This window comes from Anas platyrhynchos, chromosome 6, assembly GCF_047663525.1.
Source record: "Anas platyrhynchos isolate ZD024472 breed Pekin duck chromosome 6, IASCAAS_PekinDuck_T2T, whole genome shotgun sequence".
In the NCBI taxonomy this organism is placed as follows: Eukaryota; Metazoa; Chordata; class Aves; order Anseriformes; family Anatidae; genus Anas; species Anas platyrhynchos.
Window position 1 is genome coordinate 9,417,651 of NC_092592.1, and position 27,761 is coordinate 9,445,411.

Consider the following 27,761-nt stretch of genomic DNA (forward strand, 5'->3'; position numbering starts at 1 on the left):
TGAAATGAGGTCTGCTTTGGAGGGACGCAGCTTTATCTTTCAGTGTCAGTACATCACCACCATCTGCTAGGAAGGACCAGCTGATGCAAAACGCTGACATCTATTTACCTTACTTCAGTGTCAGGCATCTCTGGTGTTTCTTTGGGTGCTTGCATGGTCAAAACAGACGTGTGCTTGTACAAACTGAAGGTGGTAAATTTGTAACATGCTTCCTGAGGTTGAAAGGCAAGTTGCTATATGCGGAATTGTGCTGGAGGTGATTTGCATGCAGTATTCAAAGAGGAGCAGACTTGGAATTTACTGTCTGCTAATGTTGATCTGTTCTTTTGATTCTGGCACTGCGCTGCGGATGAATCATAGCTAATGGCACAGAGCAGGCACTGCGCTCCGCGAGGGAACGGGGCTGTGCGTCTTGCATCTGTTTGAGTCAGCAGCCAGCGCGTTTGCTGCAGCGCCCGTCTTGTCGGAACAGCCGGGAGGTTATGTGAGGGGACGGGGACCCTGAGTCACCCGCTGCTGCCTCTGGGCTGCCAGCCTGCGGGGCCACATGCGGCTGCAGCGCCGGCTCCGGGGCATAAGAAAATCATTTAACAGACGAGTCAAGTGCTGTGATTGCTTCAAAAGAAAAAGATTAATGGCTGTAAGGGGGGAATATCTCTGTTATGTCGTATTTCTAGGTAGTGAGGGACTCGTTTACAGGTGGAAAGATTTGTTTCATGTGTCCACGGTCTAGCCATTCCATTTCTCTGAGACTTAGCTGTTCGTTATGTTAAATCTGGCTATTAAAAGTCCCGTACCATGTGCAGTCTTGTCAGCTGAGCTGAGCAGATAATTCTTTAAATGTAAATCCAGTAGTTTGTAGGAAGCACAAGTATAAAATTAATTATGCATTAATTCTGGTTGCAGCACCTCTCTCATATATAATCGTGTGAATAACAACGTGAGTATGAAGTCATCCCAGTTTCATGTAACCAGGATGGGAAAACCTTTGAGAAGTATTGTAATTTCCCTTGCTAAAGTGGTAGGAGCTATGAAAGTAGAAAAAGGCTGACTGGGATTGACCAGGCAAAGGGTTATATATCTAAAAAAAACATACTTCCTATCAGAACTAAAAATAAAACCTGTAAGTCCTGAGTACCAAAACTTGTCTACCAAATAATTATGAAACTCGTTTACATAGTCTTTCATCTCCTTCTAGGGACTGGTCTGAACAGTCTTCTGCTTAAATACCGTGCCAGCTTCTGTGGTTGCCTTGCAGCACAGGTTTTTAGGCTCCTTAGCAAAAAAGGCAGCTGACCAGGTAGGTTGGTTTTGAGCAAGGTCTTCTGGCTTTGTGTTCCTTGGCAGCCTGCCAGGGTCTTTGGCTCCTCAGTTGCTTGGAGGAGCATAGCTGCTTGGCTTCTGAGCAGTAATACACTTGGTATTTGGTCGTGGAAGAGTAAGGAGATCCTAATCGCTGACTCTCTTTGTGTTTTAGGAGAGAGTTTTTTGGAGTAAGAGAACATAGGTAGTTCTAGTTAGGGGCCCCGATGTCTGCCGCACTTTGCATTTACTTCACTTGGTAGGTAAGTGGAATATTAAAGCTCAAATTAGACTAGTGATCTCTGTGAGGTCAGTTGACTTCCCCATGGTTGAGTTTCAGTATTATTGGTTTCTATTTTCAGTTTGCGATCAGAGGCAAAACAACTCTCACTTTTGAAGCCATTGTTCAAGTTGCAAAGACAGCCACTGAAAAATTAACACAAATAGTATTATTGCTGAACTTGGGGAAAAAAAAAAAGAAAAAGCTGAGCAGATAGTATTTTGATACGTGTTCTATTCATCGGGACTTGAGTTGTTCACTTCCAACACTGATGCTGTAAAAGGAGAAATGATCTGGTATCTTTTTAATGCTTACTTTAGGTCAACAGCTATGTAAGGCTTATCCATAGCATTCTTCGGATGTAATTTCTGCTCTACTTTCTAATGCATGGAGTAGTTTTTTGGTCAAAAAGCGTTAATAATGAGACAGCTATAGTTTTGTTTTCCCCCTTTATAAAAATTTGTAGCAATAACGCTTTGTGTTCAGATGAAATTGAAATCAGATCAAGTGATTGTTTTAAGCTAGCATAGCACAGGATCGAGTACATTTTTCAATTCTCCAAAAGAAAAATATTTTTATTTATATAAAACTCATTGGTGGAGAATAAGCTACAATACATACATTGCCTTTTGTTTCCAAAAGGCTCTGTCAATAGATGCTTGACAGGGTGTTGCTGCCATTAGGAATGCACTCTTACAATCTAGAATTTTATAAGTGCTGTCTTTAAACTTTCAAGAAACATAAAGGATTTTTTCTCTTCCTCAGCTGAAGTGTAAAGGGGTCTTTTGTATGATCTTGAAAATAATATCAATACGTCTCTTCTGTTCTGTGTGCATTTTTACAAACTGCTTTGTTGGCAAACTTCTTTTTGAACAGCCCACCCTAGGAAGTATTCTCATGTGAAGTTCACCCAAGAAAATTAATCAAAACGTTGTTTGGTGTTTGTGCAGGACATGAAGGCAAGATTATCAGCACAAAAATGTGTTTGTAAAATAAAGTAATGAAATGGGAAAAAGTATTGTTTTGTCCTCTGAAGAGAGATCTGGGCTTGTGATGGTCTGAAGATAGTGTGTGTATGCTTGCAGATTCCTCGTGTAACTCATCAACTGGTTTGCTGCCATTTTATAGCAGATACCATCTCTCCCTATCAGCTCTGTCTTGCTAATGTTTTCTTCTAATATCTAATCTGTAAGATTAGGAAGATTATACAGTAAATTTAATTATTAAGCTTTTCTATGGGAAAAGCTTTTATTGGAGATTTCTTACCATGCATATAATAAATGCATTAAAAATATTCATGTAAGCAATCTTTTTAAGTATTGACGTTCACAAGAGAGGTAAAACTGTTACTATAGACTTCTGTCTCAAGTAATGTAGATCTTTACAAAGGCAAACTTATTTCAGGAGCATAGAGTAATAGCATCATCTTAAAATGTTATGTTATTTTGGCTTGTTAGCTGTCTCCTAAATGAGCCATTGATTTCATGCAAGTGTTGGCTGTGTGAAGTACTTTTTTAGTCTGAAGTGGGCTGATTACATTAAAAAATATATATATTTTGGTAGTGGAATACCACTAGCCCTCTAAAATCATTAAGTCTATATGTACATCTGATTGTTTTACCAAGTATTTTACCATCATTCTAGAAAACAGAGAGTGGTTGCATGTCCTTAATTGACCTTTATTATGGCCTGCTGTTTTGGTCTTGGTTTTAGCTTTAGTAATCAGTTGAATAGAGCAAGGGATAGAATAAGAATAAGGAACGAAGCCAAAATAATAATTATGCTACTGCAGAAACTAACAGTGCATGTCTGCCCAGCACAGTGAATGCAGTCTGCTTGCCTCAAGGATTGTATAGTAGAACTGTAAAAGCGAAGAGGATGAAAAGAAAATAATGAGGAGGTAATAACTTCGCATCAGGAGCCTTAAATGGATTTGCAGTCTTGAGCTTGGAAGAGAGCTGATGGCAGGGGGGTGGCAGACTTTTGTCCTGCAATGAATTGCTGTGAAGTACCAGTGGATGCCCAGCCAGCCAGTGGAGCAGCAGGTTCACAAGGAGCAGAAGGAAGTGCTTTATCCAGAGAGGGAGCAATAAAGTTACTGTCACGTCGCCCTTGCCGCAGACTGCTGTGCTACTGTGGTTGAAAAAAAAAAAAGGTAGGTGGATACAGAAAGCGGTTGTGCTGACTCATGGAGGAGACGATGAAATAGGATGCGGGTCTGGCTCAGGAAGTCAGTCCGTAAACCGCTGTGCGCCAGTAGCTGCTAGGTCATCGTGCATCCCCCTTGTGCCTCTAACGGGGGGGTCGTGTGTGTGGGGAGGGCTGGAGCCTGGCAGGGACCTGCTTGACCCACGGCTTGTCCTGCTCTGAAGGAAGAGGGGAATAAAAGTAGCTAGCAGGTCCTGCTGCTGCTACATGCCACTTCAACAAGATTTATCAGGTAGCTCCTTTAGGAAAGCTTTCCTTTCTATTTCCTTTCAGGTTTCTGGTACTTTTTGCTCTTAGCATTCTGTGATGTGGTTTATGGGAGCTGTACGTGTGGTCAGAGAGGGAATTGGGCTGTTCCACTTTGACAATGCCTTTTTCAGATCTTTCTCTGCCCTCCTAGAGGTTTCTCTTTGTGCCCCTGTATTAAAGTGAAGAACTTTCTGTAGTGATTTCATCCTCCTCCATGAAGACAGGATAGACAACGTCAACAAAACCAAGAAACAAAGCAGTAAAGTCAAATTTCCGTGCCTTGCCGATATTCCTTCCTTCCCCTTACTACAAGCAGAAGTTTATTAGCACTGCCTCAGCAGCCGGATGGGTTGTTAAGCCCATTACTCCCCCGGCCCCCTCATGACCATCACAGCTTGAATTCCCTAGCATTAGCTGCTGTTCATGGCCCTGGGTATTTGTCAGCCAGAAGAATTTCCTACCTAAGACCTCAAAGCGTGACACACATCCGAGCCTGGCTTTCTGGCAAATAAGTCTCATTCAGATCTTCTGCAACTGGTTAGAAGAAGTATGCTGAAAAATTAATGCGTACAGCAAGACAAAATATTCTGTTGTTTTTGGCTTGTGGTTGCTGTGATTTTGGTGGGAAATCCACATAATTGCCAAGTTTGGATATGGTTTTGTTTTGAATGTTGGAGATGCAAAATAGCTTTTCTTTTCCAGACCAAATTAGTTTGGGGGGCAGAGGAGGGGAGTGGAAAGAAAGAACAAGCCATTACAGAGGCTGAGCTTCAAAGCCATCTATCCAGTCTATGTTGAGGGCTACGGGTACCTGTAGGTGTTGATGGGGCAGGGATAAAAGCCAGCGTTTCATCCCTGAGGCCAGGGTGCACAGAGGCTCCAGCTGGAGCCTCGGGCACTTTGTGAGGGTGGCTGGTCTGAACAGGAAGAATGGAGCTACTGGAAGACAGCTTCCTGCCATCCGGCCCTGTTAACAGACTTGTGCAATCAGCTGCTTTGAAACCATCAGAAAGGCAAAAGAATTGGAGGGGATGCCAGCTGAAGGCACCAGCTAAGGTGACTGCTGCATTAGCAGCAGCAAAGCCTTGCCAAAAGACAGCTTGAAATCTCAGGTACTGATCCTCTCCAGCCTTCACCTACCTGCCTGAACACTCTCAAAAAGTAGGGAGATGGATCAAACTTCTGAAGTTGTAGGTCAGTATTTTGAATCCGTATCTGTACGATCTGAAGAGAGACATGACATACTGTCCTCAGTCACACTTCTGTTCTACAAAAATACCCCCACAGCTTTGAGTGTCTGTGTGGAGGGGGCACAGCACAAGTCCGACTCCGCACCTGAATCCTGCCTCTCAGTTAAATACAGATGTCCTCTCAACCACAACATGCTTCCACTGGTCAGGTTTTTACGTATATTGTGGGTGAATAAACATGTTTTGGTCAGCGCAGGTGGGCATAGTGTACAAATCCAGAGCCTTTTTGATAGGGCTTCTCAGCTGAGCCCTGAGCTGTGTCCACGGCCAGAAGCTGGGCAGTGGAGCCGCCGGGAGGAGCCGGGGGCTATGGCAGCATCGAGCTCCCCACCGCTGGAGGAACGATCCCGGGCAGTTCGCATTTCTCATGTACAGTGAGTAACCGTGCCAGCTGGCATGGTTTGTGTTTTCTGATAGCGGCGTGGATGTTTTGATAGCAGCTCTGCATGTTGAGACCTGTGATTAAAAGCTGCTTTTTTTACAGCCCCGCCCCGGGTTACCTTTGTCAGTCAGAGCGTTTCTCATGTTTGAGGTTTCTCAGCCAGGGTGATTATCTTTGTGGGGCTGGAGAAGGTTTCTCTGAACTGCAAGGGGTTGGTGCAGGTAGTGCTTTGGTCTGCTACCTCACACCTGCAGTTTTGAGGAAGGCAGGGTCTTTATTTTTTTTTTTATTTATGGAAAAAAAAAACAAAACTTGTGTTTGGAAATGAAATCCCACGGTGTGGTGTGAAGGTAATGGATACAGGGGCATCTGCTTGGTTCTTCAGAGAAGCAGAAGCAGTAGACCGAGAAGTTATAAGAGGAACCATATACTGCAATACAAAAGTGCCAAAACACGTGGCTTCTCAGGGAGCCCTGCCAGCCCCAGCCCAACAGAAGGCTTCTTGTAGGAGCAAGAAGTGTGCAGTTACCAGCTTAGCCCAGGACTTCCTGGCCTTTGTGCTAAGGTTAAGATTTCCTCACATCAAAAGTGTGCCACTGAAAAGGATGTGAATTTTTGCTATTTGCAGACAGGGGAGGGCTGCTGATGCGTTTAACACAGAGGCAGCGTGAGGCCGTGCCTGCTGCTGGAGGAGAGGAGCACTTACCATGCAGTTTCGGGGCTAGGAGCAGCTTGTGACCCTGCGGTGATGATAAGAGCAGAGCCTGGCTGCAGCGCAGCCTGTGCCCGAGGGAGCAGATGATGTGTCACGGCAGCACGGCAGGTGGGGAGGCTGTCATGTCCTCACCATGTGCTTGCTGGGTGCTTTCTCGGGGCTGCTGCTGTCTCATCTTCTGGGCCTGGGCTCCCAGCAGTGGCAGGAGCTGGTTGGGAGCACGTCTGGCACGGCTCTCTGCAGGCAGGCGTTTGGGGCCTGGCCTGGGGGTTTGTCCCTGAGGTCCCCTCTGTGCCAAGCCAGCAGCCCCGTCAGCCTGGCGCTGAGCAGAGGTAAAAGCAGTGGCTGCATCTGTCTGCTTCCACTACCTGTATGTTAAGAGATGGATTTCATGGACAGGCTTGTACCGATGAGCCACAAGTCTGTTATATCACTTGCAGTTCAGGAAAATAATCTGAGACAGAAGTTAGTTGCTTTCTAATTTATATCACACGTATATTTACAAGAGCCTTAAGCTTAAAGAGTGTCTGCAAAAAAAATTAACTTGGTCACCCTTCGCCAGACGTGTTCTAGTTGGGTTCTTAGTATAGGAACAGATCTTCTCTCAGGCATGCTTTTCTGAGAAGCAGCTGATCTTATTTAATGCTTTTTTGTGATCTATTAGGGGAAAAAAAAGTCATTTACATACATGAATTTTTAGCTAGCTAAACTGACGCTATAGCACAATAAGTCTTTTCTATTCATGCAACAGGCCCAGGGATATTCTGCACAGTATTGAACTAATGCTTTCAGAAGTTCACTAAGTTTTGATGGGTTCCATTTCAACCCCCTTTCCTTTGTCAGTATGAACATATGAGTATTTAATTAACAAACATTAATATTTCAGAAATTGATGGTCATCTAGGCTCTGCTTTCAGTGTGGGAAAGACTGTAGTAATTTCAGATGTCCCAGTGTGGTAACTGTTGTCAAAACAGACAACCCATGGGAAATCGGTTTGTACAAGTTGGTCTAAAATCTCTCTTCTCTGGATTAAATGCCAGCCTTCACTAAAGTCTGTACATAATTCAGATTTGATGGTTGACACCATCTAAAATCAGTACTTTCTGCTATGGAGAATAATATTCATTGTTCTTATTTATTTTTTTGGCTTTTCTCCCTCAGTTAGCTGTAATAATGTGGTAGAGGTAGAAAGACCTTCAGTTTCTAACAGAGAAGTCCAGTTAAGCTAGTAAACCAGTCTGGATTAGACCATCAATCAGTGTTAGATGGTCGACGTAGCCACAGAAATAGACTTTTTGGAAAACAAACTGTTTCTAAACCCCAGAGAAGTCTCATGCAAACCTTCACCCAGAGGCTGCTTGGTCCAGCAGTCCATTTCCTGGAGGAGAGAGAAGTTCAGGTTCCTAGTGCGGGGTCAGGAGGAGTGAAACATCTCTGAAGCAGACGTAAGAGGATCTCGAAACCGGGCTTCCCTTTTCAGACATCTGTATTCCACTGCTCCCCTGTCCCTTGTGCAATGGGCAGAACAGCCAACAAGCAGTTTGGTCCACGTCAGAGCCTCAGAGGTTGGCGTGGAGTTCCGTTCAGTGTGTTAGCAGGTATGCTTTGCTAATAGATAAAACCTGAAGGAATCCCAACTCTGTAAATGTGCAAGAATACAGAGTTGATCACCTTTTTCTATTAAGCTACTCTTCTTAAGCTAAAGGAGGAATGACCTATATTGTAGGAGGTGTTGCACATTACTCAGTCTCAAGGGAGAAGCTTATCCTCTCTAGTAGCTGCTAAAATGAGCAAAGGAGATGTTACCAGTACCAGGAAAGATAAGCGTGCTGTCTCTGTGTAATCTCATTTGTTCGCTTGCTTTTTTTTTCCTCTCTCTAAATTCTTTCAACAAATTTCACTAAAAGGAAGAAATGGGTGGCATTTTGCTCTGTTAATTCAACCATCATCCCCCCCAGCCATCCCAGGGGGCAGGAAAGGAGGCTCTCGGGTCAATGCTTAAATGGCTGTTTTGCAAATAATGCAGGATCTTGTTGGAGTGCTCCTAGTAACCTGTGTTGAATTCATCCATCAGCAAGCTGAAATTCAAATTTTTGTCCTTGCTTTATAATTCTTAAAATGATGTGCAATTAAAATGTATTAAAACACGTTTCTCTGAGCTGCATCTCTTAGGAAGCATTTATAGACGTCAGCCTTTCGTACGGAATGCCCTCCTCTTGAATGAGAGTTGTGTTTCAGAAATACTGGGGGAAGAACAACAATAAAAAGCCAAGTGAATTCCTTGCACTTCCAGAGCTGCACTGCTGATAAATGCCTGTAAATGGCCATCGTGCCCTCTGGGAGGGTGCAGTGGAGAAAGGGGTCATATGGGCCTCCTGCTTACCAGCCTCCTGGCTATGGAGCGGTGCGTGGAAAAGCGCAGCCATGCCTCTGCCCCCAGCTTCCTGCTGTGCTCTTGCTGAATGCCAGGTTGCAGTCTTCCTTCTGGGGCACGAGGCCTCCTCAGTGAAGTTTCCAAGATTGCTTTTTTTTCCTTTGCTCTTTCCTGTCCTCATTGAGCTACCTTGGCTCTTAAAGCATAGATCTCAGCTTCGTGTTAGAGTTCTCTGTTTGGAAAAGCGAGCTCGTGCTGCAGAATGCCAACACCAATGAAGTATTTTGTATTATTAAAGCAATTATAATCCACAGTTCGGTGAGATGTGCCTGTGCATCGTAGAGAAAGCCTTTTTGTCCCTTAGAAAGAGACAAAGCTGTAGGTGTTTACATGTACGAAGTAGAGCTGCAAGGTATTACCAGACTGGAGGACAAAAAGAATGGATTTCATTTTTTCTCTAAATAATGATGGCTGAAAGAACATACGCTGAAATTAGAGTTGGCAGGGAGGCTTAGAGAGAAGCCAGAAAAGTATTTCAGTAACTTGCCAATGTGCTGCTAAATGTTTAAACACCTAGGTAACGGCTCAGTTCCTCTTCATGGTCAAGTGTTAAGATTACATACATGTTGGATACTATTGGGAATTACTTTTTTTTACCTAATTAATAGTCATATACCAGTCTTGTGGCGACTTCAATATCTTTTATATTACTTCTTACCTTCCTTCTGCATATGAAGGTATGAGTTGAAGTTTCAAATATTAAGTCCATCCCAGTTGATATAGTGCAATCTTTTTGGATACTGCAGCTTTGCTCAACAAGTTGCATTTTTTTCTATTTATCTGGCCTAGAGTATGTGATACCTGGTTAAAATTGAAATGAAAATGTATTGGATATATTTGGAACAGAACATCTGGAGTTGCTGGATGTTGTAGATACTAAATAAATGAGTTAGGGTCACCTTGACTATTTTTAATAACTGCAGACTAGGAGCATTTATGTGACAAAGAGAACAAGACCAAATGAAAGACAAAAATGAAGTAGGAATAATTTTCATTCCAAGGGTTTACTTTAAAATACCGTGTTTTGCTTACAGACAATCAGTTTTGTAAAGTCTCTGTCAACGACCAAAAGCAAAGGAGTAACTGAGGGTTAGGAAAAACATAAATATGCAATGGAAGAAGAATCCGCAACATTTCTGTAAAATAATAGGCAGAATAAGGCTTGCAGAAGAGTTAATATATTTTACTGCATTGACAGATGTAGAAGGAATTAAACCACTAAGCTTTAATAATGCAAATTCTTCTTCTGTTCTGAAATAGATGTGTCAATCTTCATCTGTAGATCTTAATAACTACGACACTACTACTATAACAGGTATCTTGTGTCATTATCATGTTTTAATTTATTTCTGTTTGACAGGTCATAAATAAAAAGTTCATAATGGAATGAATAGCTTTGGCCTTTTAATTTCTTTAAAGATCTAGAATTTAACTAGTTAAACGTCACTTTCAAATTTCATATGCCTCCCATCTTCTACAAGATTAGTTTTAATTTTGGTGTTATAATTACATTTGACAATTCTAGTCATTACATATAAATTTCTTTCACTTTACTGTCTTTTGCCACCTGTACTCGTGTTCAGGAGCTCCTCCACCAACTTTGGTCAAATTCTCTTGCCCTTCAACTGCAGTATATTACTGTCCTCAAAAGAAAGGTGGTGCTCTAAATATAGAAACCTAATTTAGATTCTTGCTATGACAAGTAGTCGCCCATTTCTTCTTCATTATGTTGATGAGATATTTATTTCCGAAGTCCATTGGTATGTTAAGTCAGCTTTTAGCTTGAAGTCAAAGAACTTGCAGATGGGGGTGAAGATGCAGTTTGTATAAGGATGTTTGAGTTCGAGATATTTTCCACAGCCAGAATAATTCTATTCCACCTCACTAAACCAGACAAATATGTGAGCTTTCATTAAAGCCACTGTTGTAGCTACTTAATACAAAGCGTGGTCTGCTGAAATAAACTCATATTTGTGGATGTATTTTTCTTAACCCCCTTTTCTTTTTGGGATTAGCAGATCTTGGTATATTTATAGGGAAACTTACTGGTTCAGAAACTGAATAGTGCCTGGGAGAGAGAAATGAAACACTCCAGTGCAGGTAAACTGGAGAGGTTTTTTTATATAAGGTAAAAAAAAATTAAGCCCTAAAAGTAGTTTTACTTCTTTCTCAAATTTCTTATCTTTTATATTCATTGGAAAATAGCTGCATTTTTTTTTTTTGTACCAGAACAGGTTTTTTTGGGGGGGAAAAACCTTATGATTTTTGCTTTTTATAGGCTAAATGGCTGTGTGATTCGCAGCTGGGATTTTGGACCAGAAATGGGTCATTCATTTTATAGATTCTCCTCAAGTAATTTACTGTGCAGTGTTACAGAGCTATGAAATAGAGAGAAAAAAGTGTCCTGGAGATTTAGTACTTGTCCTGTTGTCTAGCTCCATTTGTGGGTCTTGCTCTGAAAGAAGTCTCTTTTACAGAAAAAATAAAAACCTGCCGGGGAGAGTTACTCTTTTGTTCCCTCAGTACCTAACTAATGTGAAGCTTTCTCTTCTGGCTGTGGGGGAGGGCATAAAGTTCTTAAAATCATTTTGCAGAAATGATAATATAAAAGGATGTTTCGTTTTTAATTTTCCACCCATTGCTTGCTTTATATGTTGAATAAGTGGAACTTGAAGATAGCTTAAGTGGATGGGAGAAAAGAAACAACAAAACTTGTGAATAGTCCTAACTTTGCTGCTGCTGTCTGATTTATTCATTGTTTTGGATCAGCTTTGTGTGGTTTGGTAGGGCAAACCAGAAGAGTTTAATACTGGTACAAAAAGTTGAACATGATTGGGAGAATAATAATAAAATGTACAGTAGCTATACTAAGTTGAAAGGCAGAAAAAAAGCTGCTCCTCGCCTACAATGCGCTGCATCTTGCAAATGGTGAAAGTATCGATGTGCCGTGCAGGCCAGAGAAGGGTGGAAGGTGTGAAACAACAGTGTGTGGGGAGGGTGGGAGGGTGCGGAGGGGGATGTCTGGTTTTGTGGTTTCCCCATTGCTCTTACACAGCACAGGCAGTAGTTTTGGGAAGTCAAGCACTGCTCCTTTGCTCTGCTTGGGGAGGGGTGTTCCCTACCAGGACTGTTTGGGGTGATGGAGAGGAGGTGAGGAGAGAGCAGCTTGGTCCCTGCGCTCATCAGTTACTGTGTTTTACAGAGCTAAGCTTTTTTTTTTTTTTTTTTTTTTTTTTTTTTTTTTTTTCTCCACATCAGTTGGCTGGTTGGTTTTGTGGCCCAGGTACAAAAAAAGCATGAAAGTCATCTCGGTAGAAAACAGAGGGATGCCACGTGGGATTTCTCGGTGCGGTTCCAAGTTCCAGGAGGCGCCGTGGTGGCAGCACACGGAGCTTTCTGTTCTCATTAATGCAGTACCAGCTCTTGTCCCCATTTACTCCCCCTCGTCCTTCTCGCGGTTCTTTTCCTGTCCCTTGTGCCTTCTCCTCAGCTTACTCCTTTCGTGCTGGCTGAGGGCAGCGTGTGACACTCGGTGCTCTGATCTCCGAGACAAGGCTCGCTGCTCAGGAGCAGTGACTGCAAGGAGAGGAGGCAGCCCCTCACTAGCATTTCTCAGGTAAACATCTGTGAACTCAAATTTTTTTCTTTTTTTTTCCAGAGGCCTCTAACTCTGCCAAATTTGGATAGACTTCCCCAGGCATAGGCAAAACATCTTTGACGCGTGTAGTTTGTTATCAAGCGTTGAGGTTTTAGTAAAGGTCAACAGAGCCAGCACAGAACCCCTTTCCGGGGGTAGAGGAAAAAAAAGGCACATCTGTTTCCTGAGGACCGGTGCATGAGTGCATCTTCTGATGGTGTTTGGTTGGGATGTAATTTACAGACAGCATTTGAACTTGAATATGAAATTGATTCCTGCTGCTAATCCCAGCTAAAGTAATTGAAGGGTTCAAACCGCTTCAGACAAAAGGTTTCAAAAGTCAAGCAGCTGATAAAGCAGTTGCTGTGTAACTGGTGAATATATCAAGGGAGTTCAGTGTGTGTCCTTCTTGAAAGCAAGGACATGAAAGGGGTGACAGTTATAATCAAGGGAGCAGTGGAGGAAACCTGAAGAATGGCAGATTTAATAAAGATGACTAAATATAGTACGCATGAAATCACTAATAGAGCTGAAAAGTGGAAGGAAAAAAATCAGAAAGTAGGGGGAGGCTCAAGATGCAGCCAGAGATGATGCTGGCACTTAAACCAGATCCAGGCATTAAGAGGATGCTCATGTGGCTGGGGAGTAGCAGGCGGCTTGGTGGGACTTTTGATGTTGCTGAATGAGGAGATAAGGAAGAATGAGAAAGCTGAGAAAGATCCTGAAGGGATTTGAGTGGGAGTGGGAAGGAAAGACTCCCTCATTAGCATTCATGATAGGATAAATGACAGCAAATTTTCTGCCATGGTGGATTACAGATGTGCAAACCATACTGGAAGCCAGAAAGTAGCTCTTGTGGTGATCTTAAGTGGGATTCTGGTCCTTGGGAGGGAGGAGGGCCCTGAGGAGACCACTCTCACAGCCAGGCTCTACCCAAACCACACCATAAAGTTGCCTTTAGAGAAGATGGCGAGTGTGATGGCTGGGAACCTCCCTGTCAGGAAAAAAGCTTTGCTTAACCCATGTGACTTGCATGCAGTCTTTAGCTCCCAGCAGGGAGCTGTCAGGTAAACCCTTCTTTCTGTCTCGGCGTATGGAAAGGTGCCAGTGGGTAGAAGGCATGGAGAACTCATGGTGGAGGGAAAGAGCTCCAAGGTTAAGGAAAATGACAGTCAGGCATTGCAGCTAGGGAAAGATTTTGTCTGGATGTGGTTACTAAGAAACAACTGAAACATTTGGTATACATATAGAGACCCTGGACAACAAAACAGAGGCGTTTAAGCTTCTCATAGAGTTTGTGATAAAATGCTGAGTATCAGAAGTATGGTGAAATGCTATTAGGAATTGGACTACGTGTATCAAGGTGCTTTGTGCTGTTCAGAAATAGCTGATCAAAAGCAGAAGTTGTGCAGTAGTAATTATATGGTAGACAAGAAAAAATGTCTTGGTGTAAGAAGGACAGACCAAAATCAGTTTGGCTCAAAATCACTTTGGAGAAAGATGACAGAGGGAGTAAAGAATCTGTTATTAGCCCCAGGGTTAGACTTGAATAGGGATAGCAATCTCTGTAGTGTTGTTAGATAAATACTGCTTGTTAGGAGGTGGTTTACTTTCCCAGGTACAGATTAGAGAAGAAATGATAGGGCCAAGGCATTCCTGGATGTGATTGCTGGCAGGTTTCTTAAACTCGTCCCTGAACCAGCAGGAAATCATTGCTGCTTCAGACTTCATTTTGAAAAGCAGTAAAGTTACTCTGGAAAATCATTTTGGATTGAGAATTCAGTTTCACTTTATGCTTAATCAGCTGCCAAAAGGGCTGGCTTCACTGCTCCTGCCCCTGCCTAGCTGATCCCAGCAGTCGTGCAGCCAATACGCGAGTTACGCCAGCAAGGTGACCGAGAGCCACGAGTCCGCCGGGGAGCTCTGCAGGGCCAGCCCCTGGGGCCCCCGTCCAGTGGCCATCGACAGCAGCCAGGCTGGGTGCAAACTAAAATTGCACACTGAGTAGTTGTGAGTCGGCTCAGAATAAAAAGCATGGAGGAAATAAATGAAAGTTGGTTGGAATTCGGGTTTTGAATTCTAGTGGCAAAGGTAAACAAGGAAAAAATGACCAGCAATGTAAGGAGCCCAAGGACTCAGTATTTTCAAGTCAGAGATACTTACAGCTTGTCTAGAAACTGAATGTGATGTGCAGGCCAAAATGGATGAATAGCCAGCCTGAAGATGGCCAGTAAGACTAACGTGGGAAGCCTCTGATAAACAGGGGAGAAAAAACAAAACAAAAACAAACAAAAAAACCCCATAGACTTATTTTTTATGTCTTTGTTTCTAAAAGCCAAACTTGGCATTACAAATGATGCGAAAACAAAAAGAATAAGCTTTTGTATGGTGAGAAGAGTAGAGAATAATGATAAAGCACAACTAAAATATAAAACATTTAATATTTTTGGCTCAATTTTCAGTAAGGATGATGACAGTTAAGGAGGAAAAGGCAAGACATAATGAAAAGAAGAGAATGGAAATTAGTACCACAGAAGGAGGAACTTAAGGATCATAAAATACTCAAACACAGAAGTTTCCATCTCAGAATTAGGAAGGATTTAGTCCTGATTGTAACTATTTTAGCTAATCTTTCCCCTAGGGTGGTACCAGTGATTGGAGAAAGCATTCCCTGCATAAGGAGGGGGAAGGGAAGACTTCTGCAGGCAGCTGAACGACTGTCAGTCTGCCCTCTGTGTAAACATGTAAAGCTTTGAAAAGCGTGTTTGAAAGAAAGAATAATCAAGGGCTTGGGAGATTAAAGAAAATGGAGTAAAATACAGCATGACTCTTTCAAGGAGAGATTGTTAGCGGCCCAGTACCTTCCATTCAGAAGAACAAATTATCTAGATAAGGAAAGCCAGCCTGTGGCCTTCGTGCCACGCATGATCTGCCAAAACCTTTCCCAAGCTCTGCAGGTAGGTCTTCTCATTCAGCTCCATCGGTGGGAGTCCAAAGATGGGATTAGAGCAGGAAGACGCTGGTACCTCAAAACACTTGGAAAGTGCTGGAGTATTTCTGCCAGGGAATAGGGTCCTTCTGCATGGCAGCCCCCAAAGGAAGGCAGCGTATGGCTGTTGAGAGAAGCCGCAAAGGAGGCGGTGGTGATCGGAGAAGCTGACCCAAGAGGGAGGCGGCTTAATAAAAGCGGCCTTAAATACTGCATTAATTTGGGCATGTGTTTCTAATGCTGGTTTATTTGTGAGTGACCCTGCAGATACTCTGCAATCATAAGACTGAAAAAGACCTTGAGATCATCTAATCTAAATTAAGGCTGTTGGAGCTTGTTGTGTCTGCTGTAGAGATTAAGAAATTATTCCTTGTAGCATCCTGTTTTCATACATGAAGCCACACCCTGTGCTTTTTCCCCGCCCAGTCTCTTCAGTTTGTATTCATCAGTTTTATTGCTCCCTTTGGGACACATACCTGGCCTGAAGAACGATGTCCAAAACTCATTTCTTAGCGCTCAACTGAGGCTTTATGAATGCTGAAGACAGGTCGTACTAACATTCGTGTGTTCCAGTACTGGGTTTGCACTTCAACAGTATTGTACCGCTAACTTGGAGGAGTTTGTGAGTTGAACACAACCTGTCTCTGTTCATATGAAATTCCTCCTTAGCCAGTCATTCGCTGCTCTGTTGTTCTCCAGCTGGCTGCTCCTGCTTATGTGCAATGCTTTGCCTTTCATTTTTTTGCTCAGACCCTTTTCCAGTTTGTCTTTTTGTCCTTCAGTATAATTTGCAGTCCCACCAAGCTGGTTGTTTGTCAATTTAATAAATGTAGTCTGTGTTCTATCATCTAGGTCACTAAATGAAAATAGCAAATAAGAGCAGCCCCAGTGTAGGTGACTTTGGAAGCTCCGTTCTAGATACATATTTCGACACTGAGCTAGTGATGTTTTCTGAATGTTTTTTATTCTTGACGTGCACCCACATTACTGTGGTTTCGTTTTGGTCTAATCTCCTTTAGTTTGCATACGTGAGCATCACAGGAGATGGTGTGAAAAGATCTGCCTCTCAGCTCTGCTCTCCTCTTCAGAAAGGATATTTGCTTTGAGATTATTTTATTCATTTTGAATTCTTGATGGTTTTTACTCTTCACTTTGTTTTTTTTTCAAGTGCTTACTAATAGACTGATTATATCTGCTGTGTATTTCCTCCCCTTCCCCCTAATCATGGGCTGTTCTTGTCATCAGCAACTTGAAAAGCTGTATCATGGACCCACTTGAACGAAAAAGCTGGTTGCCTTTGTTCTGAGGCAAGAAAATGCGATTAATATCATTCATCATGACTTCTGTAATGCATTCCACAATATGGCAAGTGATGAACAATCAGAGGAAGACGGGGATTAGTAGTGTGAACAGTAACTGAGATAGGAATTAGCTTACAAGACATTAGCTATGTAGTGTTGAAATAGGTGGAGCTGTGTAGTGGTGAAATAGGTCTGGCTACCAATTGCTGTTCACACATTTTGGGAATGACTTGCTTAGTGTTTTCACTAAAATGTTTGGGCTAATTGATTACATTTGATTCAATCTGCAGATGGTATGAAATAGGAGGATCCATTCACGCAGAGGCTGAGGGCTTTTTTATGCAACTAAAATAGAATGTCCTTGAGAAATGAAGTAATAGAAGGGGAACAAAATGTTGCTGTATAGAACCAAGTCGTGCATTTAGGAGCAGATGGCAAGCATAGATGAGAGCTTATGCACTGGAAGCCCTGGCTCGGTGGAGGTCTGGCCCTTCTGCTCAGGCAGAGGAGGGCTGCGAGCCTGCTGCATGATGCCCAGATCGCAGGTGTGATGCTGGGTGCACGAGATGTGTTCCTGGAGTAGAGGTGTGCCAGTGCCCCCGTACAACTGCCTCCAGACTGGTTTTTAAAGTAACATGTATAATTCTGTCAGCCGTGCTGGAAGAGAAATTCAGACCTGAAAGGATACATGGGAGGACTGACGACCAGGTGTGGGACTGCAATCGACCTAGGTGGGAATACTCAGTGTGGGATAGTAACAGTGCCATGTGTGCTGCTATAGGAGGAACGAGGGAATGTAATTAGTACTATAAATAGGTGTTGGAGGTAAGTACTGACTGATACCCTACACAAATGGCTCCTGAAGATCCTGAATTTACAATGCGGGCCTGAGACACAATTTAGGAAAAAACCTGACCCCCAAAAAACAAACACCCAAAGGGTTGTATAACTTCTTTCTGCTAACCGGTACGTTTGGGCTCGCAAAAGAAATACATTTCTCATTTAGTGGGAAACTGAAGTGAGACACACTCGTGTGACCTTTCGGAGACCCTAGAGAAAGGAGATGAACAAGATCTGGATCATTTTGATTTTATCTTTAAGCTCACAGCTGTCACAGTTTGAAGATGAGTGAATTTATAAAAAATGGAAAACTTGTTATCTCAGGGAGAAATAGTTTCAACACCATCTGTCCTGTGTTTTCCTGAAAGAAAAGAGAGTGTTTGTCCATCAGGTTGTTGCTGGATAAGCGTGTACAAGGGCAGATGTGAGAATCTAAAAATAACACGGAGAGGGGGTAGTCCAATATGATATCTAGGTTATTTATTTATTTATTTATTTATTTATTACTAGATAATGCTGGTGTTTATTTCAACATATTTCAGCATTATTCTGATGCAGGCATTTATTGACTGAAACATTGTCTATTCTGTTAGACTGTTTATTAGCAAGCGTAAACTTTTAACCTTGCCATCTTGGTGGTTTATGCTTATAATTTGTCCTGAAAGAAGTAAATTCCCTCTTTGAGAGGTTCTCCCAAGCCTTCTATACGGCATAGTCAGGCATCAAAGCAGTGAATTGACAGCTGCGTGGCAGTGGAGGAATTTTGACACAGTCACAATATTATTATAGAACAGACATAGCAGGGAAAATACTGCTCAAAAAGGTTAAAAGATGTTTCTGATTATAATCCGAAACTAGATTGTATCTCTCCATGGTTCCGTGGCACGTGAAGGTGAGATGAATTGTCCGGTATTTTTATTGAGGAGTACGGACTGGAGTGTTGTCTCAGCAAGGGGGAACACTTTACAAAGATGACTGAAACATGCTGTGTCTGTGTGGCTAAAAATTTAAATCTCAGTGTTTAGAAATAGGAAAATGTTACTGTCAAGATACTGTTGTACTTTGTGTCCATGCTTAGGATATAAAAAAGGAAAAAAGTGTTGGAAAACAGAGAAATGTCCAAGTGCGAGCTTGCTCCCAGAAAGCTAGAACTCCAAGCTCGCAGAGGCCAAAGCCAGAGCAATCCCTGCCCACCTGCAGTGGCCGTTCCCTGTTACGGGAACCCGAGATGGCCAGATAGACAGTACAGAACTGGAGAATGCGATTTGTGATCCTTTGGGGACAGGGGAGGTAGGGAAGGAGGAGGGAGTAGAAGTTGTAGCTTTCTCAGCAGTACTCCCCCCAAAAAACCCCAACACCCTTCTGAATGTATTGCGAATGCAGTGCACCGATTCCACGGCTCTTATTCTCCTAATAGCGAAACACACGGCTGGCAGTAAAGGAGTGAGGGGGAAGGGGTGGCCTTGGTAGGGAGGCTTTGGCTTCTTAGCAACCGAATCTGAATTTCTGTGTGACAGCTTGTTTCACGTGATAACCCGAAGCAGGTCTTTCCCTCTCGCAGCTTCTGAAGGACGTGTTCTTCTGAAATCCTGCTCTCTGTCCTTAAGCTTTGTTTGGAGATTCTTACATTCATGTTTTGTGTGCTTCTGAGGCTTTTGTTATCCCAGACAGCTCCAAACAGGAGCTCCCATTGAAAATACCTTTTTTCCTCATCCCAGTTATGTTTCAGGATCCAATTCCTCTCCCTGCGGAGATTTTCTGCCTACCAGAGCTGCTGGGGCTGGCTCAAGTGACCATTTTATAGCATGATGTCAAAATATGTTGCGTGTCCTGGGTGTGGCGTCAGGCTCATGGGGAGCATTTGCTATTACAAGAGTTGCTTGGATACTGCTGTAAGACTGTGGGAATGGAAAATATCAGCACGGGTGTGCTCTCACTGCTGCAGTACCAGCAGAAGGGATGTCTGGAGTGAGGCGTTGCCTTGGGGAGCACCAGGGCTGGAGCCCGCAGCCCGTTCCCAAACGAGGGCCCTGGGCCAGAGGGGCTGCTGGCAGCCTGAGCGGTCAGGGAGCCGGCACCGCAGTGGGAAGCTGGCTTTTACGTCACAAGGGTGCCCCCCAGGTTGTTTTGGAGAAGAGCAAAAAAAAAAAATGCAAGCTGGAATACAGCCCGCTTCAGGGGGAGGCAGCTGGCCAAGCTGGTCAGTGGTGTGCCTTGGGCTTTGGAAGGGAAGGACAGAGGGAGCGGCAGGGCAGCACAACCGGGGGAAAAAATACTGCTCTGGAAGCTGACGTTAACGAGGATGTAGGGGGTAAAAGGTGAGGCGGGTAGGTGGCTCCAGGGAGAAAAACAGAGGGAGCCTCTGCCTGGTCGCTCGGGTGACTCTCAGGAAGTGCGGTGCACTTCAAAGGAGCGCTGGGGAATGAAGTCTGAGAGGAGGCAGGAAGCAGTGGGAGGGTGAAAGGTGGAGTCCGGCCCTGTAATGGACTTCAGCTAGTGGGAAGTATGAGAGGCAGTGCCGGATGCTGAATCAGACGAGCAGCAATCCAGCGCGTGTCAGAAGCCCAGTGCTGGTGTTCTAGGTCGGGTTGTTTTGCTGGAGGTGAGGCTGGAAGGAGGCCCTGTAAGTGCACGTTACAGCCAGTAAGTTCAGGGGAAGGGATGCAAGAATGTTGTGAATGTTGGTGATGGGGTTGGAAGAAGAGAATAAAGCCAAGAAATGAGCTGGAGGGAGTTTGGCATTATTGTGAGGGAAGCAAGAAGGCTGAAGAAGTGTGAATACTGAAAAACATGGATGGCACCCAAGTTAAAAAGGGTTTGATGAATATTGCAGAAGGAGTGTGGGTAAGAACATTATGATCCTGAAACTGTCGTGCTTGCTTTGTGGAAGACAGAATCCAGTCCCAAGGTTAATTACTGTTGTGGCACGTTACCATGGCACTTGGAAACCCGTATGAAAGCCCAGGATTTCATTGTGCAATGAATTGTAGAATGAATGCGGTATGAAAAGGGCGCTTTTCTCAAAAGAGTTAAAATGCCTGAGTAAGTCAGGAGAAGAAAACATATGTAGACAGGCAGGTGGGAAACAGGCATTGCTTATGAGGGAAGATGAGGCTTCTGTAAAGCAGTGGCCAAGGCATCGTCAAGGTTTTAGAGGTCATTACAGCAGGAAAGACTTTTAAGGAGAAAACTGAAAGATGTTAATGAATCAGCTCTGCAAGTGCTGCCAGTAAGCTGTTCTCAAAATTGATAAATGAGCATGGGTAGGATCGGGAGACACTGCTTCCAAAGGCACGGTTTGATGCGATGGGACCGCTGGGGAGGGAGAGCAAATAGTGGGGTTGGTGGGCTGGAGGGGGCTGTGGCAGCAGTTTGGGCGGGTCTGAGCTGGGCATGTGGCGTTAAGTAAGGCCAGAGGAGCAGGGTCTTGAGCAATCAGAATATATGGGTTGGTGCTTTTACCTGTGGGAATGGGTAAAAATCTGCTGTGTTTTATAAGCTCTGCAAGAGTTTCACATAATCTGGACCCAGCACTGAGGGAGAGGAGGTCACACGCTTAAAGATGATGCTGATGTTATTGGACTTGAGTGAGTGGCAAGGTCATGGCACTTTTGTTCAGCTAACGAAGAGAGAGGGAATAGGAAAACACGAGTCTGCTACAGCAGCACTGGGCTTGAGATGACAGACATCCACAAAGGGAAGTGCGAGAAACTGCTCAATATTTTGTCTCTGGATGTAAATCATAAATCTGGCATTAGAGCACAGTTCTGTAGGTTTCCTACAGAAAGGGTTTGTGTCTGTAAATGGCATAATGCAGAGGCGAGATAGAGAAAAATGTTAGCAACAGCCTGCAAATGGAAACTGAGCCAGTGGAAGGTACGAATGGGCTAGGAAGAAACGAAACTACAGCAATTGTAGAAACAAACAAAAACCTGCTTAAGACCTGAAAGAGCAAGTTGAATTTGTTTAAAGGATTGTGACTTGTCATGGAAGAAATGAAAGCAACCATCTCTGAAATTATTTGTGAATATTAAAAATGTGGAGTTTCTGAAGCTTGCTAATCATTCAAACCTTGGTAGCAAGCTCCGGCAAATCAGAAAGCTCAGGCAATACCATTGCCTTGAATGGCTTTTATTATTTTCTTCTTTAATGCCATGCTTCTGGTTTTTCTTTTTACCAAGATTATTGGTCTCTTGCAGCAGGGACACTGATTCAACCACAAAAATAGCAAAGTTTACAAACAGAGCTGCGATTACAGCACTGGTGTCAGATGAAGTAATGGGGAAAGTTGCACAGTCACGTTGATGCATGCAGCACCGCAAGCCATGATGGTTGCCTGTGGAAGGGCAAAAGTGATTTCAGAAGTTGGCTGAAAATTTTGCAAAGGTTAGAAACCAAATCTGAAATCGGATCAATTTGAAATAAGCATAAAAACAGCACTCATATGTAGTGTAGGGTATTGTGTTATTGCTTGTGTTCCTCCATGTGCATGTTGCTGCTGCACAATTGTGAAAAATTACTGAAGAATGCCTGGTGAAGTTCTTGCATTTGTAGCTGTCTCCAAATAGTCTTTGTCCTCCTTCGTAACCAAAAAGGCGAGTTTGCCAATGGAAACGGCACCTAAATGTCGGTTACTCTATTTTCCATGCTGCAGCCTGAGTAGTAATGATTGTTTCATGCACCCTAATTCCTCCTTTGGACTTTGCTTTCTGCACGGAAGCACACCATTTGCACTCAGCTGGTTTGCACTTGTGGGTAGGTAATCCAAAAGTTGGTGAGACTGCCAACTGTGTAGCTCTGCTCGCACACGGCACTCTTTCTGCAGGAGCAGCGCTGCGGCGCAGCCAGCCCCGCTAGGGAAATGTGGGACAGCGTGCACAGCGAGAAGATAAGTAGAGAAACGCTAATTTAAATCATGAGGGCCGATTTAAATAACTTTCATTTGTTTGTTTTAAAGTTTAAATATTTATTCATTCATGACATTCACATGTGTTCTTTCCTTGCCAGCAGCAGCCCACGCATGCGTTTCTCGGGTTACACGTGGGGAAGGACCGTGTTTTACGGGTAAATCCCTCTGCTGCGCCCTGCGTTCGAGTAACGAAAACAGGCTGGAGCCAGACCCCCCTCGGCCTGCGTGCGTGCTGTCGTTTCCCTGCGCCCTTGTTGTGTCTCTGGCTGCGCCGTGCCGGTGGCCTAGCAGAAGGCCGGTGGCTTGGGGCTGGGTGCTGGCAGGCGGCCAGCCTGCGGGTGCAGGGGCTGCAGCTGGCCCCATGCCCGGCTCTGCTCCCCAGCCTGCCTCCGCCGCACGGCCATGTGCTCGGCAGAGGAGCTGCATGGCTTTTAAAGGCTTCTGGGAGGGGGGGAAGCCAAAAAATCCAAACAAAAACAGAGAAGAGAGGGGGTGAAGGGAGAGGGGGAGGCAGCTCTTGCGAGGCTGTGCCAATGCAAGCCAGTGTGCATTCCACCTCTAAACAAACAAAACAAACCAAAAACCTCCTGAAGAGGAAGGCGAAGCGATACGTCACCTGGAATTTTTCGTGTGGTCTCTAAAAATACAAAACCTGCAGTATTGCCCTTCCCGCACACGTGGCTTCGTGCTCAGCCCCGGGGTGCTGCTGCAGCTGCCCAGGGCTGTGCCGTAGCTGAACTTGCAACTACAATTTGAAGAAGGGAGTGTTTGCCTTTCTCCATCAATTTCAATGATTATCTGTGGTTCTAGCGACTATCTGCAAAATAGGGCAGGCTGTGTTACCAGCAATACATGTATCCTGTGGCAGTGAGCCAGGACAGTAATTGAAGGTCATGGATTGTTTGCTGAGTGCAGTGCTGTGCACTGCCTGTTCCATAGGGGACTGGCAGTGCCCAAGAACAAAGGCAGCTCTGTTTTGCAAGCTTATAGTATGGCTTGTTTGGCAGAGTTCAGGCCCGATTGTGAGATGAAGCAAACAGTAGTTGGAAACACCACTAAAATAATGTGACTATCAAATAAGCTGCTCTAAAGTGTGCTATTTTGTAAATGTTATAACCAAACCTGATACAAGTATTTTCCAGGGGCTTCAGGACAATTAACTAAAGACACTCATTTTTAAAATTGCTGTTTAAAGGTGGGGATTAGTGCTTTTACATGGCAAATCTGTGTTGTTGTTCTTTTTTTAAGAACATACGTAGTGCCAAAAATTTAATAGGCCGTAAATATGTAAATGTAATATTATGTTGCATACATGTACTCAGTGTTAGCAGTAGCACTGGTAGCAACTTCACCATTTTTTATCCCCTCCCAAGGTGCTTTCCCCTTTAGTGGCTTTTGGCTGAGGTCGCCTTTAAGTGGAGCACTTGAACATGCAGTTGCCGGGTTAGTATTCCAGGCAGAGCTGGTGCCACTTGAGAATTTTTAGCAAAATCCCTCCGTGGTAATGAATAGGTGCTGCTGCACTGGGTATTAATATTCTTTGTTACTAAGTTGCAGTCTATTAATAAAGCTTTGTCCAAACGGGCAAACTTGCCTGTCCTCCAGACAGTCTTGTGATTTGTATTTTAACAGTGTCTGTCTCAGATATTATTAAGGATTGCTTGCTTTGACAGCCCTACTATGAACCAGACCACTACCACAACCTGATCAGTTGGGGATAGTAGAAAGAATGTGCTGTGCTCTGTAATAGGCATAACTCATTTGTTTGCACTTCTGCTGGCATACAAACTAGTGGTAGCACTCATACTGCAGAAAAATGGTAAAACCCTGAAGCCGTGTGAAAGTTAGGAATTTGGTTAAAGTAGGAGTAGTAGTCTTTGGGATGCTCAGTTCTTCTTGGAGGTAAACAGAATGCGTTTTAGAAGCTAAACTGAAGCTCATGTGACTACAGAATTAAGTGAGTTTGGGGAAGATTTAAAACAAAACAAAACAAAAACATGCTATTTCCAGACTACTTGGCAAAATCTGACTTGAGGGTATTTCCCCTCATCAGCTGCTGTTGGTGGGCCAGGTTTTATTTTGGGAGGGGTGAGCCCTGTGAGCAGCCCAGGCAGCTGGGCAGCAGGGGACGGGCACGCGGGGTCACTGTTTTATTCCTTGCTCCTTGCAGGGCCTGTCTTGGTACTGCTGGAGAAGACAGAGTTGGAAAGAAACAGGGTCAAAACAGCATGGCTGAGGGTTTAGTCATTTCCCCTGTGGCTGCGGCCTGGTGCTGACCAGCCCAGCACGGTGTGGGGGGCGAGCTCAGCACCCGCCTGCTCTGCGGGCAGCGGTGGGAGCCGGGCAGGCTGCTCAGCCGAGGTGGGAGACAACTTAAACGGGAAAATCAATACGAGAAAGCGCCTCTGATGGTGTCTCTTCCCAGCAGGAGCCGGCTCTGCAGTTGTGTTAGCGTGGGCTGGAGAGCGGCCAAGGCCCGAGCAGGGGAGCGCGGGTCCCTGCCCTGCGCCCTGTCAGGGGCTGGCGGGGCCGGAGCTGGGCGCTGTGCTGGCAGCTTCCCCTCGCCTCCAGCCCTCGGCTGTCCCCAGGGCGTTATCGGGGAGCCCAGCCCGCTGCGGCATTCCCGCACCCCTCCAGGCTTACAGCACTTGGAGCACCTCCTGCTGAGCACGGAGCGGGGGTCCCGCAGTGGTTCCCATTATTCTGCCCCTTCCTGGGCAGGCGCCGCGCTGTGTATTTGTGCCATGAAATACAAAACGTGCAGCAGTGCCTCCCTCACGGCCTCCTCCCCGCTTCTTTTCCCCGCGCTCTGGGCGAGCCCAGCCCCGGCCGGCTCCGCAGGCCCCATTTGCTGGGGGGGGGGCGGGGGGGGGGGCGCCTCCCGCGAGGTGAGGTGAGGCGGCGGCGGCCCCCCAGAGGCGGCCTTCCTCCTCCTCCTCCTCCTCCTCCTCCTCCCCCTGCGCCGTCCCCGCCCCCGGCGCGGCCCGGCCCGACCCGGAAGCGGCGCGGCTCCATTTTCCCTGCCCTTTCAAAGGCGGAGGCGGGCGCGGAGCTCCCGCGGGCCGGGCCGGGCCGCGCCGCGGGGCGCGGAGCCAGGTGCGTACGGGCGGGGGGTGTGGGGGGGCGGCTCGGCGGGACCCCCTTCCCCTGCTCCCCTTCCCCGGCCCCTCCCCGGGGCCCCCCGGCCGCGCTCCTTTGTTCGCCCCGCGGCCGGGCCCGGCCATGCGGGAGCTGGGGGGGGAGCGCGGCCGTTGGCGGCCGGTGCGGGACAACGGCTGAGGCGGCCGCCGGGCCCCGCTGCCGGCTGTGCCCCGTCACGGGGGGGCTCCGCGCTCGCAGCCCGAGGGTTTGGGCTTTTTTGGAGCTTTATTTCCTTCCCCTGCCGTGACTCGTGCCCCTGAGCGCACGGCAGCCCGGGGAGGAGAAGTGGGGCTGCCGGGGAGTTTAATGATTAAGTGTCATAACGAAAAGGTGCCAGGGCTCGCGCTATTGCAGGCTCAGCAGCCGGGCTAAAAAACAATACGTGGAAAAGTTTGCTTAATAGCGCGCATAAATTACGTTTAGAGCAGCTTTTCGGTTTTTGGGGTGCTTTAAGGAGGCTCCAGTGCTGGTGAGTATCGCCGCTGCAGGTAGTACCCCGGGGGGGAGGCTCGCTGCGATAATTTCTATTTTTTGGGGTGTTCTCTCGGTGGTACAAATCCCTCCGGAGGGAATTTTTTCTTAAGCAACGAAAAAAAAAAGCGAGCACTCTCTCCAAACGAAGGCAAACGGGCTCTGAAGCTCGTTTCGTGCTGGGTGCCAGCCAGGGCTCGGCCAGGCGCTGCCCTCGCCAGGCCCCCGGCCCCGGCCGCTTCCCCGGGCTGGGCAGGGCAAAAATCCTGCTCCGTGCCCCCGCCGGGCCGCTGCCTCGGGTTGCCATGGGGTGTCTGGGAGGAGAAATAAATAGACGGCTCGGAGAAGCAGGCCGTGAGTAATCGGCGGCACGGGGGAACGGTTGATGAACGCCAGCAAAATGTGCTGCGGTGGCTTGCTGCGAAGTGACGGTGCTTAGGATTTTCTAAAAACGCGTTTGGGTTTCAGGAAAGTCCCAAACCGACTCTTCCTCGCTGTCTGAGAGCCGGGCCGGGTGCCTCCTGCAGGCAGGTTATTTCTCGTGTGAGCTGGGGTAAAAGCACTGGGGGTGGGGGGGGAGGGGAGGCGCAAAGAAAGAAATAAGCTCTCGGCAGCGTGAGGGGGCTTGCTAGCCAAGCGGCCCGAGTGTTTGTGTTCACAGAGAGCCATTTGGCCAAGTGGAAGTTTTAATTTGGTGAAAAAAGTATTATTATTTTTTCGAAGTAGCAGCTTAGGAGAGTGCTGGAATCCGATGTCACTTAAAATTGAGTGTGTGCTCGAGCCCTTTGCTTAATTGTGGTCTAGAGGGAGCTGGGTTAACGTGGATGGTAAAAGGAAGCTTTATGCAAGCTTGAAAGGGAGGTTTGAGTTTGAAGATGTTTGGTTTTTACTGGTTTCAGCCAGTATGCCTGATTCTCCCTAGACTTGTCCTCCGCTTTGGGAATGGAAAGAGGGAGCGCCTTCCCCTGAAAGCTTGCAGGGAGCTCGTTGGACCTTCTTAATTCGGGTTTCATGTCGTTACATGCCTTGCATGCTTGCCTCCGGTAGCTGACTCTTGCCTGCCGTGCTCTTAGTCGTTTTTTCTTTGTGCATATGTGATGCGTGCTGTGAAGTTTGGTCACGTCTTTTGTACGAAGGCTGTTCCAGTCCCCAGCCTGTCTCTCTTTGGGTACCTCGGGTGGCCTGCGTATCGCTCTGAGCTGATGGAGTCTGGACTTTGCTTTCCCCAGAAGGCCAGCTTTTTTTAAAGGGTGGGGTTTTGTTGGTCTTTGATAGGGGGAAGGTTTTCTAATAGTGCCTGAAAAATGGCAAGTTGCAGGCAGCTGAGCAGCCGTCCCCATAGGAGGAGGTGTGTGACATGGCATAGTTTTGCTTTATTTATTTACATATTTTTCCTCTGTGCTTGTGGGATAGTCTGCATCCTTCACATGTGTATTTTGGGGGCGTTGGCCTGTCTAGAGGCTTAGATCTATGAAAGCAAATGAGAAGGCATTACGTTTCTCTTCTCAGCATAATCACGCTCACAGATCTATATTTGGAACTGGTTCTTTTAATACCAGCAGTAAGATAAACCGGTGGCTCACACATACCTTAATCTGTCGTGTTGTCTAAATCCTGAACGATAACTGCAAGCCGCATTCCACACGGTTTCG

At 45.6% G+C, this 27,761-nt stretch overlaps 1 protein-coding gene across 10 annotated transcripts in view; it reads left to right on the forward strand.

Moving 5' to 3' along the window:
• Window positions 1-27,761, forward strand: part of JMJD1C (jumonji domain containing 1C) — a 157,992-nt gene that overhangs the window by 71,686 nt on the left and 58,545 nt on the right. For 2 of the 10 annotated variants that reach the window (XM_027463801.3, XM_027463804.3), the window contains exon 1: window positions 25,449-25,593. The exons of 4 other annotated variants lie outside the window; for them this stretch is intronic. The gene's annotated coding sequence lies outside the window, so the exon portion shown is untranslated. Of the gene's footprint in view, window positions 1-20,207; window positions 20,232-25,448; window positions 25,594-25,794; window positions 26,108-27,761 lie in introns of those variants that run through there. 4 more of the 10 variants (XM_072040033.1, XM_072040034.1, XM_038181068.2 and 1 more) reach the window with 3 other exon arrangements.